The 15,792-nt window shown below is 32.3% G+C and overlaps 1 non-coding gene across 1 annotated transcript; it reads left to right on the top strand.

The window, feature by feature from the left end:
- Nucleotides 1-313: 313 nt before the first annotated feature.
- Nucleotides 314-420, top strand: LOC148764250 (small nucleolar RNA R71). Its single transcript, XR_016024995.1, has one exon. It is a non-coding gene; the product is annotated as a small nucleolar RNA R71 (small nucleolar RNA).
- Nucleotides 421-15,792: the final 15,372 nt, after the last annotated feature.

Here is a 15,792-nt window from a genome sequence, read left to right as displayed (position 1 = left end):
TTCCCCACAAAATTCACATGTCATAAAGGAGTTTTGAACAGCATTAACACTCAGCTTATCTATTTTCTTTGTGAGAAAGGCCAATTGTGTGGAAACAGTTTTTATCACATCTAATTCATGAATTCCAGCAATTTTTCTTGTACCCAATCTTTCATATGGCCATTGATAATTATTAGAAGCTATCTCTTCAAGCAAATCATAAGCCTCATCAATGGATTTACTCATAAGTGCACCCCTAGCGGCAACATTAATGGTAGTTCTAAAAGGTCAAAGCAAACCATTATAAAAAGTCTAAACTTGCAGCCACTTAGGTAATCCATGGTGAGGACATCTTCTCATCAAATCCTTATACCTTTCCCACGCCTCATATAGTGATTCAGAATCAAATTGCATGAAAGAAGTAATATCATTCCTCATTTTTGATGACTTTACAAGTGGGAAGAATTTTGCTAAGAATTTTTAAGCCAAATCATCCCAAGTATTAATGGAACCAACAAGAAGCGAATTTAACCAACTCTTTGCTTTATCTCTCAATGAAAAAGGGAAAAGCCTCAATCTTATGGCATCATCAGTAACACCATTAGCCTTGAATGTATCGTAAATTTTCAGAAAATTTATTATATGAGCATTCGGATCATCATTACGCAAACCCCCAAACTGAACAGTAATCTGAATCATCTAAATAATTGATGGCTTAATTTCAAAATATGAGGTCTTTGGATACTAAAGTGGAGATTTTGTACTTGTGAGACTGCATAATTCTTCAAAGGCTTAGTCTCTTCCTCTTGTTGATCAACCATTGTTTTACTTGGAGCAAAAATTTTTTATTTTTCCTCCGAAGTCTATAAAAAGTTTTCTTAATTTCTGGATCAAAAGGAACAATTTTCAAATTTCGAGCTCTTCGCATACAATGACCAAAAGTACATGAAAAATAAAAAAAATTAAAAAAAAAAAGAAAAGTCTAGATTAAAATTAAGAATGCTTGGTATTAATATTAACAAAAAAGAATTAAAAATCAATTCTCCGGTAATGGCGCCAAAAATTTGTTGTTGAATTTTCTACTCACGCAAGTGTACATATCGCAAAGATAATATAGAGATGAGTAGAGTGTTGATCCCATAGAGAATTGAATTAATCCTTATAGTTAACTACTAAAATTAACACACCTTAATTTTATCTAAACAAATAAAATTAAAAGAAAATTTTAAATTAATAAACTAATAACTAAAACTAATATATCAGCAAATTTTACTTTACTAAATGTAAATGACTACCAGACCTAAGATTATGATATCCTTCAATACTTTATTTGATTATTGTCTCTCTCTCTTAACTCAGTTTAATAGATTAAGTTTCAAACCTAGAGTCTTAAACTATTTACAAGTTTGTGTCGAGTTTCTTATAAAAATATCTCTCCCAATTAATTTACTATATGTCTATGCAAATTAAATTGAAGAAAGATTCATTAAGTTTGTGTTCTAATCCTAGGTACGTACGACTTATAAGTGTATGTCTACTCTATATGCAAATCAAACCACCTAATCAACTAAGTGTATTCGATCATACACTATTTTATTCAAGGTCTACCTAAATCTCCTTTGTCAAGGTTTAACCTAGGTTTCCAATTCAATCTAATTGGTGATCAGGCAATTAGAAGCATTAAGAACATAATAAAATAAACAATTTAAATCCATCAAACATGAGTAAAAGAGAGATAAATAATTCAGACTATATATTGAGTTCAATCACAATCTTAGATTAACAATTTAGTTCCCCATCAAGTCACACATCATCACTGAATAAAATATAAACATTAAAACAAAATCAAGAAAATAAGAGAATAAAAAAAAGTTAAGAAAAACTCAAGAATTGTATTCTTGATCTTCAAATCTCCTTGAATTCTGCAAATTCTTCTTAGCTTCATTGACTCTATAGCTTGACTCTCATATGTCAATCTGGTGTTTTCTTCTTTTTTTTAGTCCTCAAAAAGGTTGTTTTTATAGGCTTTAAAGTTAGGCCAAGTTGAGTGAAGAAAGAAGTCAATTTTAGCTAGGATTTCCTCATTAGACAATGTAAGTCGCAGCTTTGCCAAATTAATTAACAGAAATTGTAATTGCTCTAGGACTACTGTAGTACATCAATTTTAACAAGATTTTTGACCATCTTCCAGACCGAACTGGGCAAAGTGTAAACATGAAATTATAGATTTTTCTATTATCTTTCCAATGGTTCAAGAAGCGCTTCATTTGGAGCTTTGTAGAGAAAGTTATGGCCAAAATACAGAAACATATGCATTGAAAGTCTACACCTTGAAATTGCTCTCCTTCTTTTACTAAAATTATTCTTTCAAACACCTGCAAAAGCACAATTAAATCAATAACAACCTATCTTAACTACATTAACACCAAATTAAATATAAAATTAACCAAAATTAGATTGACTCACCTAAAATAACTAATTTAAAATAATTAAATAAAACCTACTAATTTTTATGCATTACTACAAAAACCTAGCCAAATTATTGCCAAAATTAATCCCAAATAACTCTATATCACAGAGTTTATCAACGGTAATGAACAAAATAATTACTAAATGTCTTGCTAACCATTTAGCCAAAAATTTTGCCTACTATTAATTCAGATAATCAAAGTGGCTTCATAGCAGGAAGATTCATCAGTGATAATATTTTATTGGCTCAAGAATTAATTCACCAAATTGATCAAAACGTGCATGGTGGAAATGTGATTTTTAAATTGGATATGGTGAAAGCCTATGACCTGCTTGATTTGAATTTTTTATATAAAATGTTGAGAAAAGTTTGATTTTCTAAACTGTGGGTTAACATCATACAATGATGTGTTGCTAATTGTTGGTTCTCCTTACTAATCAATGGCTCATCGATTGGGTACTTCAAATCTGTAGAGGGCTATGACAAGGTGATCCCATCTCTCATTTACTTTTATATTGGCAGCAGAGTACTTGTCACAGAGGTTAAATGATTTATATGAGAAATATCCATCAGTATGATATTCTTCAAGTTGCCCTATGAATATTAATCATCTGGCATTTATAGATGACATTGTTATCTTTACCAATGGTAGCCGATCAACATTAGGGAGGATTTGGAAGTTTTTGCAAGAATATGAGATAGTGCCTGGTCAACGACTTAGCTAGGAAAAGAGTTGTTTTATTTTGAGCAACAAAACCTCTCATTCCAGGGTCCAAATTATTACATCAGCTTTAGGATTTTCTCATAAAGTACTACCAATTATTTATTTGGGAGCACCATTTTATAAAGGTCCAAAAAAATCATTCTTATTTGACTCTTTGGTATTTAATATTCAAGATAAAATTTCAGGTTGGGAGAACAAGGTGTTATCTCTAAGTGGTCAAATTAATTTGATTCATAGTGTACTTTCTTCTACGTCACTATATTTGTTATTGGTACTCAAACCTCCAATATGTGTGATCAAAAAAATAGAGCAAATTTTCAATAGCTTTTTATGGGGGGATTCGGCATATATTGAGCACTTTCACTGGTTTACTTGGCAAAAAATATGTTATCTTAGTAGGGAAGGTGGCTTAGAGATTAGAAGCTTAATGGATATTTTTGAAGTTTTTAATATAAAGTTTTGGTGGTTACTTCGCTCTTCCAATAGTCTTTGGGCTTGATTCATGAAACAAAAGTATTGTGGTGGACCTATACAAGTGAATACAAAAATCCATGACTCTTCGATTAAGAAAAGGTTAAAACGTGGATGTCGAATTACAGAAGAGGATATACATTGGAAAATTTGCAAAGGAGACTTACTTTTTTGGCATGATTGTTGGATGGGAGACACACCTTTGGTAAATTTTTTCTCTTCCCATTTGCATTCTTCTATTAAAGTTCATTATTTTTATAAGGACGACAAATGGGATGTGGAGAAATTAAAACGCTATTTACCTAATTGCATGGTGGAAAATATTATTGAAATTCGAATAGAAAATGATAGTGATGATGTAGCATACTGGATCTATACTTCTAATGCGGTTTTTTATACTAAAAGTGTATGGGAATCAATTCATCAAAAGCAACTCGAAAATAATGCCTATGATTTAATTTGGCATAAAAGTATTCCTCTAATTATTTCCCTTTTCTTTTAGAGAGTTATACATGACTGGTTGCATGTTGATATAAGATTAAAGGCTAAAGGTTTCAAAATGTAAGTGTTGTACATCTGAAGAGGCACTATTACATGTGCTTTGGGAAAATCTTGTCGCAAGGTATGTGTGGAAATATTTTTCACAATTTTTTCAAGTTTCAATTGAACAACCACGTAATATTTTGTATATCTTATGGGCTTGGTATTACTCAAGCAGCTTTACAAAGTCAAGACATATTCATGTTTTATTACCAATATTTATATATTGGTTTTTATGGGTTGAAAGGAATGATTCTAAGCACAGGTAATTAGGTGTTTATCAATAACAAATTATACAGTGGATCATGAAGTTGTTGATGCAGCTTCATAAAGGAGATCTTATATGCAAGCGACAATGGAAAAGGGACATGTAGATGGAAGTTGTGGAATGTTTCCTTGCAGAATCAACCTGCCCCCATTCCGCCACAAATAATCACATGGTTGACACTAGGTAGGTCTGAAATTAAATTGAATGTAGATGGAAGTTCGAGAGATAATTGTCAAAATGCAGCAAGAGGAGGTGTAGCGAGAGATAATACAGGTAAACTTATTTTTGGCTTCTCTAAAAATTTTGGTGCACAACATCCAATGAAAGCTTAATTACTTGCTCTTCAAAGAGGTCTCTTTCTATGTCAGGATTACAATGTTCACACTTTATGGATTGAAATGGATGCAAAGGTGGTTGTCCATATGATAGCCCAAGGTACTCATGGATCTTATGATATTTGGTACATTTTTGCCTATATTTAAAACTGTTTACAACATTTCAACTACTGAATCACTTATATCCATCGTAAGGGTAATCAAGCAGCGGATTTCTTATCTAACCAAGGCCATTCACATAGCAAACTTAAGGCTTTTCATCATGCCGAAGGTGAGCTATATGGCATCTTAAAATTAGATAAAATGAATTTAGCATATGTTAAGTTCAAATAAATGTAAGGGAATAATGCTTAGTATTTATTGTTTAACATTAGCTTATTGTAAAAGAGTAATTGTCACAACCCGGAACTCCCATCGAGCCTGTGACAATCACCGCGTTATCCCGATCGACACTCATTATCCAGATTATCAACCGAAACCCCGCAAGGCTTTAATATCAGTTTCTCTTTTTCCTAATGAGCAACCGTTACCAATTATCATGTTCTAAAAGAATTTAAGCTATTTCCAACTGTAATCAATAAAAAAATGATTTATGTCTCATAGGGGCATTTTGGTCATTTTTCCTTAAAAGTTTCGAAACTAGTTAAAAATATAGTATGCAAGTATAAAACACATAATTCATAATCAAAAATAAATTTAAACGTCTAAAACTTTCATTTAAAATAAAATTATAACTATTTGAATATAATAAAGTTATAGAATAAAATATTCAATTTTTTCATAAAACAATATTTTTAGAACACTGCGTAAATAATTTTTACAGAGAAAAAGCAAAATAGATTCATATATATTGTAATATAGATAACCAAAGTATAAAATTAAATTTACAGTGACACGTGGGCCCACAAGCGATTAAAAGTGTCAAAAGAATTGAACCTACATATTTTGAGGATGTCAATCCAATTGTAGTCCTCGATGAAATGAGTTATTTACCGACTATCCTGATGCCTGAAATGGGTGGAAATGAGGGTGGTGAGATTATAAAATCCCAATGAGTAAACAAATATCATTTAAAATATCTAAAAGTGAGTAAAATGAGACTATTAAACATTTCATCAAACTGTAATTTATCATTTTTCAACTTATTTCAACCAAATGAAATCAATTTATTTAAATCAAGTAATCAGTATGGCTTATGAATTTCTTAAAAAGCTTGGCTTATGCCAAAAATTATTATCATACTCAGTTATCTGAGATACCTTGGCCGAGGGCTATCCTAACTGAGTCCGCCAAGGCTATTAGAAAGTCATGTACTCATAAAACATGTATTCATTTTGAAAATATAGTCGTTCCTTGGCGTTGGCCGAGCTCACCTTCACGTGGTGGTTTGGTATGAAGTGAACTCTAAAATCATACCTCGGGAGTTACCTTACTCGCCTCTCCAACCAAGGTAAAATATAACGGGGTTTACTGTGCCCCTCTAATAAGCTAGTCCACGGAAACCCACCTACTACAGTAAGCTAAACCCACCATACAATAAAATCTTGACAGCATGACAGGGCTAATATATTACTACCCAGCCTACAAGGGTAAAATAAAACAATTCATACAATTCATAAAACACAGCCCAGCCAGTCATGCGAACACAATAACATAAGCCATCAATTCAATCTTAAATTTACAGTATATCAGTGGTCTCCAATTACTCTATTTTCAAAATCATCATTCAGTTTCCAAAACAATTTATAAAATCTTTTTATTTAAACTCATTTTTGTTTATAAAACCTAAAATTTGTCATTTAACTCATTTCATAAAATTTCACCAAAATCGAATTAAGATGTACTTTAGATAATAAAAATGATAATAAGGTTACTCACAGTACTAGGAGTTCGATATACTCCTATTCTCAGTCTTCGGGCACAATCTCTTTACCCTTGTTTGAAGGCTCACTACCTATACATTATACGTGACACGAATTTCAATAAATTGTGTCAATTTATCATAAACTATTTCAGGCTCTCTAATTCTAAATGAATGCATGCGATGGGATGCAAAATGTCTGATTAATCACTTAAATGTGATATTCAACCTAAGTCACACTATACTCGGCCTAACCGGCTAAAATCTCCAATTTAACTCCAAATCAATTCTTATCACTTTCTATACTCCAATTATACCTAAATTACCTCAGTGACTGTGAATGAGATTCAATTTATCAGTCTCGGGTCAATAATCACACATGTCTATACGTTAAGCAAAAATTCAGATTTTCCCACCAAAATTTCCCATTTAATTTCTAGCCTCACCAAACATCAAATACCACCAAAATATCATAAAATATCATCAATTTCAGCCACAATATCCTCCCTAGAAAATTTGGCCAATGATGGGTAATGGGAGAAAATGAATTTTTCTTGTTGGTTTGTTTCTAGACATGATAAACTAACTAAAAACACTAACATAACTTAGAATCAAATCAATCCAACTTCATTCTCTCTCCATACCCATTCCAACCAGCCATGAATTCACCATAAAAACATGAAATCTAACCATGGAAAATGAAAAAGAAAGCATGGGTAGTGTAAATCACAAGTCAAAATTAAGAAATTTTACCTTTATTAGCTTAATCCCTTGAAATCCCACACTTTTTCTTCAATTTTCTCACCTAGGGTTCTTGTTTTTTTCCTTTCCTCCTTTGTTCTTCTTTGGCTGGCCATATGAATGAGAAATGGGCTGATTTTGTGTAAATTTTAAAGCTAAATATTTAATGGCTATAAATATGCCATGTGTCACCATTTCACAAGTCCATTTTTATTTCTTAACTATTAAGCTTTCTCTCTCCACCATATAAATTCCTTCAATTATTCATGATAATATTGGATAAAATTCATGTGCTGGACAAGTGTCCTGGTGGTGGAAAATTACTGTTTTGCCCCTAGGGTGGCAAAATTACCATTTTACCCCTATGCTTAAAAAAATACCGAGATTACAAATTTTCACTTCTCAACCTTAAATCATACTCCAATAAGTCAAATATGATCAAAATCTTTCAAAAAATTTCCCATTTTGTCCTCGAGTGGCAAAATTACCATTTTACCCCTAGATAGTGATATTTTCGGTTTGACTCCAAATTGATCATCGAACTCCAAATCACCATATTAAACCATTCTGGGACTTTAAAATTCTTAATTTCATCTTAAATTCTCTATTTGATCAAGTTCGAGACTTAAATCAATTTTGTTGTACCTCTAAGTACAATATCGACTTTTGTAAATTTTTTTAGACTCTCCTAGCATGCAAACATGCTATCTATCACATGTATGTCATGACAAATATTTTACAGAGTCAGGCTTGACATCTTCTCCCCCACTTGGATCAGCCATATGATCCTTCTTCATGACTGACTTCGACATTCGGCTAAATATTAATATTTTAATATTATTTCATTAATAAAATATTATGTTATTCTAACAATTTTATCTTGTCTCTTTGGTTCCCAAAGTTCCTTATTATGCCTCAATTCGCATCCGACCAAATTTATTTATCACCATATCAAAGTATGGGGCATTTCAGTAATATTATTTCCCATAGCATTATTAAAATTTGCTAGGAATATAATATCTCTCTTAGCAATTTTATTTTATTTTTGCATATTAGTTCACTTTAAAAGAAATTACATCTCAATGCACAAGGAAATTAAATGCTATAAGAGTAATATTTCTCTTAGGTTTTTTCTTTTTCATTTTATTTTTCGAGGTAAAGTTTATGTCCTTCTCCATAATGTAATTTATTTTTTGATTATTAATAAAAATTTAACAGGGAGCTGGGCTTGAGAGTTATTCCGACTTTAGAAAAATATATGGGAGATCATTGGTTTGGTGCAACTCTTCTTTAGTTAGTTAGTTGTTTTCTTATTTAAATTCTTTTCATTATCTACATGTTTTGTTTTGTTTAAAGTTTTCTTTTATGTTTTTGCTTGATGATTGGCAAATCTTAAGTTTGAGATTCTAATAACGTTATGTTATAGAGGTATTTTGTCATATTTTGAGTATTAATTGGCTAAGTTCTTGAGATTTAGCTTAGAAAATTAGGTATTTTTATTTATTTGTTTAATTTAGTAAATCATGTAAGGTCGATTTAATTTAAGTTTGTTTATTTTAGTTTGATTATAATTTGCTTTTAGTTTAGTTATTATTGATTAGCTTGTTGGTTTTGTAAGTATGTAATGAAAAGAGCTTAAATTGTTAAAGAAAAATGCATAAAAGGTCCATGCTTCTCCTATACATGTTCTAGTTTTTTGAGCATAACTTTCATTATAGAAGTCCAATTAATGTGATTTTTAAGCCAATGGAAAGCTAAGAGATAGGAATATAACTTTCATGTTTACCACTCTGCCTAGTTCAGCCTGAAAAAAGGAGAAAATAATGTCACAATTTCAATAAGTGAAGTAGAACAAAGAAAACAAGATAGAACCTTGGGCATTACGGCCATGGATGCATGGGTGCCACGGCACCATGAAAAAGAAAGTTGCACTAGCCAAGACAAAGAGCTTGGCACCGCAGCACTGAGCGAGTGGCATCGTAGTGCCGACATAGTAGCTTGAGCAGTGACAAATTTGGGAGTTTAATTCGAGTAGGATTTTGAGCCCTATTTAAAGACTCTTTCAGAGCACTTGAAGGGAAAAATTAAGATAGATTTTCTCTGAAGAAAAAGAGACATCAAGCAAGCAAGAAAGCAATGAAAAACTCTTGAAGATTGAAGATTGAAGACTTGACAAATATTAGTTTTCTTTTCTTCTTTAGTTTTTCTATACTTGTTTTGTATTAATGGTTAAACTTTTTGGGATGATGTTTTTAGTAGTTATGGGGAACTAAATTTCTTTATCTACGATTGCAATTGAACCCAACATTTAGTTTGAATTTTTAGTACTCTTTCTTGCTTATGATTGATAGTGTTTAAGTTATTTATTTCAGTCTTGTGATTAATGCATCTAATTAATTGGCCACCAACTAGATAGATAAGGTAACTTCAACAGAACTAGAAGAGGGAGTTTAGTGTAAACCTTGGATGAAATATCATATATTCAATATCAATTAGATAATTGATTAATTTGATTCACGTGTAAGGTAGGAATACACTTACATGCCATATGTAGCCGTAATTAGAGTTTAAGCTTAATTTGTCTTTCTTAATTTCAATTTGCATAGGAATATAATGAATTGGTTGAGAGAGAGATTTTTAGAAGAACACTAGAAGAAACTTATAAATAAATTAGAACTCTAGGTTAACAACTCAACTATCTAGTAAGTAGAGAGAGAGTATAAGAGATTTAACTAAAGTATTGAAGGGAGATTGTAATTCTAGGCTTTTTTTTTATTGATTTATCTAGTTTAAACTATTATTCTTGTTATTAGTTTTAGTTTTCAGTAATTTTGGATTTGGTTGTTTGAATAAGATTAAACTCTATTAATTGTAATAGTTAATAAAAGATTTTGGTGCAATTCCTCATGGGACAATACTTTATTTTTCATTATATTACTTGTTAACAATACGTGCACTTGCGTGGCAAATTGAACAACACTTAGCCAGTAACACCTCAAGTAGTACTACTTTAGATAGTAACACCTTAAATAGTAATGCCTTGGGTTATAACACGTTACTGTTTTGTGTAAGATGTGTTATCATATCTTGTGTAAAATTTGATTGATTATACAATAATAAATTTTCGATATAAAACGAGATTTTCAAGATACAAGTGGTAAAAGGAAAGTTAATCTTTTTCATAAAGCCCTTGATTCTATGTGTCTTATAAATACGAAGCAGCTATGAACAATTTGCTTTATTCAAATTCAAAGCAAAAGAAAATTTAGAGCACAGTTTGTTCTTTTACAAATCTTTTTGAGCAAGTTTTCTTCTTGTGATTTCTTACTTATATTTTTTCTTGGCTTTCAAAAAAATTTTTGCGATTTTTACCTTCTTCCATGCCGAATTAGGCAAAGTGGAAAACATGAAAGTTGTAGCCCTTCCTCTCATATTTCCAATGGTCTAAGAATCAACAAATTATAAGTTTTGTAGGGAGAGCTATGCTCAAAATACTACAATATATTTAGAAAATTCTACATTGAATCATCCTTGCTCGGTTCACCTCCACGAAGTTTTATGTATTTGCACACCTTTAAAACAAGGACTAAATCAATTATGGATCAAATTAGGACTTTTAACATAAATACGAGCTAAAATTACTAAAATTAAATTATTCCAACATGTATTAAACTTAATAATGAAAAGCATAAAAACTACCTAAAATTACTTTAAAACACAAAGACTTAACTATTTTTTATAATCAAAATGTAGCAAAATAACTCTATATCATAGAGTTATCACCGTTACAAAGCTAAGCTCTAATTCTCAATTTGTTCATGGTGGGGATGAGTGGGTAAACAAGGTGTTGAAGAATCCTATTTATGTTAAAATTCTCTCAACTATTGGAATACTTGATGTTGTACGTGTCACCTCTAAGCTCAACATTTGTAGAGAAAAATTGATGGATATGGCATGCTATTCTTGTATGGTGGAGCACTTTTTCTCATACTATGATTACAGCGTAGAGGACTTTACCTTCACTTTTATGAGCTTGATGGGGCTTGACTTTGTCACTATTATGAGCTTATGAGCCAAGAAATAATGTCGAAGCTTCTGACTTGCATACACTAAAGCAAGATAGTACTTCTCTCCATAGGTGGATAATTAAACTCACTTCTGTGTAAGCATCTATTGAGGTAGTACACAAGTTTTTCTTCTCCATCCACTTCCTGCACAAGTAAAGTACCAATTGAATATGGAGTAGAAGTCAAATACAACATCATTGGCTTTCCTTTGATAGACATGGTCATTATTGCAGGAGAAGTGAGAATCTTTTTTGTCTTCTCAAATGCTAGTTGTTACAGTTCATCCCATGTGAATGGAACACATTTTTTAAGTAAAACTTGGAAAGGCACAATAATTTCTCCTAAAGTTGGAATAAGTCTCTTAATACAAGAGACTTTCCCCAACAAGCTTTTGAGTTGTTTTTAATTCACTAGAGACAACATGGATTGACTAGCCTTTATTTTTCATAGGATCAACAACTATGCTTTTTTATGAACCATAAAACACAAGAATTTTCCAATTGTTACTCGAAATGCAAACTTGAAAGGATACATGCGAAAATTATACTTTCTACACTATTCAAATTCTTTTTTGAGGTATTCAAGGTGATTAGAAGCCTTCTTGGACTTCACCACTATATCATCCATATAATATTCCATACAGTCATGCATCATGTCATGGAAGATAGCTTTCATGGCACGTAGGTAGGTTGCACCTACATTTTTTTAACCTCAATGGCATGACAGTGTAGTAGAAATTAACAAATGGAATCTTAAAAGTTGTTTTCTCAACACATTCTCGTGCCCTCCTTATTTGATTGTATCCACTAAACCCATCCATAAAGGAGAACATCTCATGACCAATTGTAGCATCCATTAAAGTATCAACATTAGGATAAGGAAATTTATCTTTTAAGTATGCCTTATTCAAATCTCTGAAATCTACACACACTCGAATTGTTCCATTTTTCATTTGCACAAGAACTACATTTGTTAGCTAAGTTAGATAATGTATGGGTTTGATGAATCCAACCTTGAAAAGTTTGTTAATCTCTTTTTTTATCTAACATTTTATCTCATGGCGGAATACATGAGCATGTTGCTTCACTGGCTTACTTTGTTGAGAAATGTGTAGCTTGTGAGTAAAAAGGTTTTCATTTAGTCTAGGCATCTACTCATAAGTCCAAGCAAACACACCTTGGAATTCTCTCAATAACTCAAGTAGTGCAACCCTTTGCTCATTAGAAAAAATCTTGCTTATAAAAAATAGCTTGGTCATTTCTCCTTCTTTCGACATATTTATTTCCTCTAATTCATCACCTTGAGGCTTGGGTTGATCTTGGAGTTGTTCCTCACAGGTAATACCTTTTGTACTTCTTCTTTTTCTACTTCCACCTAAAGACATGATGGTGATGCATTCGGTGGCTCCCAAAGTTTGAGGTCAAGAGAAAATGTTTCTTTAGATCTCGCATCCCATCATAAGCAGCACACAATTTTTCCATCTTCATGTGCATAGAAGGTTAACCCATTAGATGTTTTTTCCTCCATTACTTCCTTATCTATGGAAGTGTGTCCTGTTCTTCTCTTCCCATTTTGTTTTTATTCTTGCCATTGTTCTCTGCCTTATTCCCAACATACTCTTCCCATCACAGAAGTGGAACACCCATAGGTTTAGCAATGGTTGTTTCCCCATCTTCTGTTGGATCCTTAAAGAAAGAAACCTTTGTATAATTTACCCCATCCCTTTCAAATGACGTTTTAGTGGCTATAATAAAAATATCCTTCTCTTTCCAATGTCCCTTAAAACATTGATGGCGTGAAAAATGAATGATATTTTGCATGTGCAAGAATTTTTTAAATTAGAGCATGATAAGTCACATTTGCATCAATAACATGGAAACATGCCTAATCTCGAATTGGCCCTATCTTGAAGTTCACTGTCACTTGACCTAAAGTCATGATCTCCTTATTATAAAAAAATGATAGTCATAGGATGATGTAAACTCTTCAGATCTATGTTTATAACCTTCAAAATGGATAGACGTATGAGATTCACAAAAGAACTATCATCACTGAATGTTCTCCTAATAGAAAATTCATTTATAGTGCTTTCCATGTAGAGAGGCTTATTATGATAAGGATGGAGTGTACACATGTCTGCTATTATAAACACAATAGCATTTTAATACCCACTAGCCATTTTCCCTATAGGTCATCTTACTAAGTTACACTCGTCATTCTGTTCTCCAACTATCTAAACTAGTGTTATAGTCACATCTTTCCTTGCTTCTTCTAAAATCCTAAGTTGGTCAAAGAAATTCTTGAAGCTATAGGTCTTCATGAATAAGTTAGAAATCGAAGAAGTGACCATAGTAGCTTCCCTTGCATCACTAAATTGAATGTTTGAAGAAGAAGGGTCATCACGATGAGATGAATATTACGCTTACTTGCCTTAAGGATTTGGATGAGTGGGAAAAAGGTTATTCTGGACTCTATTATTTCCAATCAATACATCTCCTGCTTGCACTCGTTGATGGAACATTCTTCAAAGGTTTCTAAATTTAGCAAATGGATGACCAACTGCTCGATGATAATCACAGTACCTTGGGTTGGTTTTCTCTTCCTCTATTGGTGGTCGTAGGCTGTAAGGTAAATTTATCTATCCATTCTTGATCCATTCTTGGAGAAAAGCTCTCACTTTATCTAAAGATTCTAAGAATGGTGGAGAAAAGTCATTAGCCTTCTCCTTAGGACATCCCTTTTAAGATGCAAATTTGCTCAAACTGGACCTTTTCTTTCTCCACCTCTTCCTTGGATGGCATTCACCGTTGAAGTATTCCTTCTACTGAAGCAAGTGAGTCCCTTCCGTCTAAAAACCATATTATTGGTCTTTCACGCAACTTCCACCAAAATAGCAAAGGTTGAAAGAGATAGATTCTCCAAGTGTAGCCTATACTCATCAAACATCCCTTGAATGCACACTTTTACCAACTCCTTTTCATCAGGAGATTATTTATGTCCAACAACCTCTAGCATTAGATGTACTTCGTGAGATCCTCCTTGGACTTTTGGAACTCTTTTCCAAGATCAACGAGAATAACTTTCTCTTAAGTAGAAAAGAATTTTGCCCCAAACATCTTACACATCTGATTCTAAGACTAAACAAAATCAAGGATGAAATTAACATACCACGTATAAGCCATTTCAATAAGAGACTTGGACAACTCCTTCAACTTGAGGTCATGATCCAATTTAGCAACTTCAAGAGTCTCCACAAATTTTCATGACATATTCCCATGCATTTCTAATTTTTTCATTGAATTGTTTGAACTTGGGGCTAGTATAGTCCTTAGGGTATGGTTTTGTAACTACACTAGTTGAGTAAGGCAACTTGAGATAAAACTTAGAAAAATTCAAGCCCTTGCTCTTTTGATCTAACAGCCTTTGAAGCTCTTCCATTGTCACAATTTCCTAGGTAAGTTCAAGGCCAATGTAACTACAATAATAGAGTTAGTTGGATTGGGGTTCGTAGCAACTACTACATCAACTGCACTTTCTCTATTTCCTTTATTCCCCTCAATCTTCGTTACTAAAGGAGTGACTCTGTCAAGTGTATCTCATTAAGGTGCACAGGTTGGGCTTTAGCAAAGATGGCAGTAGAGGACATGAGTTGGGATATAGTCTCCATTATTCTCCTATTATCGTCCTTTAATGTTTGCATCCTTTCTTGAGAAGCTTGGATTGTTCTCATCAGATTCTAAATGTATGAGGGAACAAGTGCATTTTGGTTGCTAATGGAACTCTCCATTTTTTTTTTTGATAACAAAAATTTGTGGTAGTAAGAGTTTTACTTAATGCAATCACTACTCCCAATTTGAGTCACTAAAATGTAAAAAGGGTTCTTGTGATAAGGAGAGGAAGTGTTGTAAATAGTAAAGGATGTACCAAAAGGGACGGAAAGGAAGATTGGAGTAATTCCTGAATTACTCAGTGTCATGGTAAGAGGAAGAGAATAAGTAAAAAATAATTAGAGAATTAAAGGGTAAAAGACATTAGAGAGAAGTTTTGAGTAAGAATAAGGTAGTTCTGAAAAAGTCCCCTTAATAAATTGTGAAGCCTCTATATAGTGACAAAATTTGTGGTTATTCGAGAGTAGGCTTTAATGTACGTAATAAATAAAGATTTTAATATTGGACGACTATTATTGAGTTTTTAATGTTGAGTAACAATTAGAAATCTATTATGTGACTATTAAAGTAATGGATTTTGTGATCGTTAATTATATAATGAGATTTATTCTTGAGTGGAGATATATAGGAAAAGTTATACGACAATATGTTAAAAGAATAAGATGTTT

The sequence above is a fragment of the Theobroma cacao genome, chromosome 2 (genome assembly GCF_053813885.1).
Source record: "Theobroma cacao isolate CCN51 chromosome 2, ASM5381388v1, whole genome shotgun sequence".
NCBI lineage: Eukaryota > Viridiplantae > Streptophyta > Magnoliopsida > Malvales > Malvaceae > Theobroma > Theobroma cacao.
The sequence above is the reverse complement of the archived record's forward strand: the minus strand, read 5'-3'. Positions and strand labels throughout refer to the sequence as shown.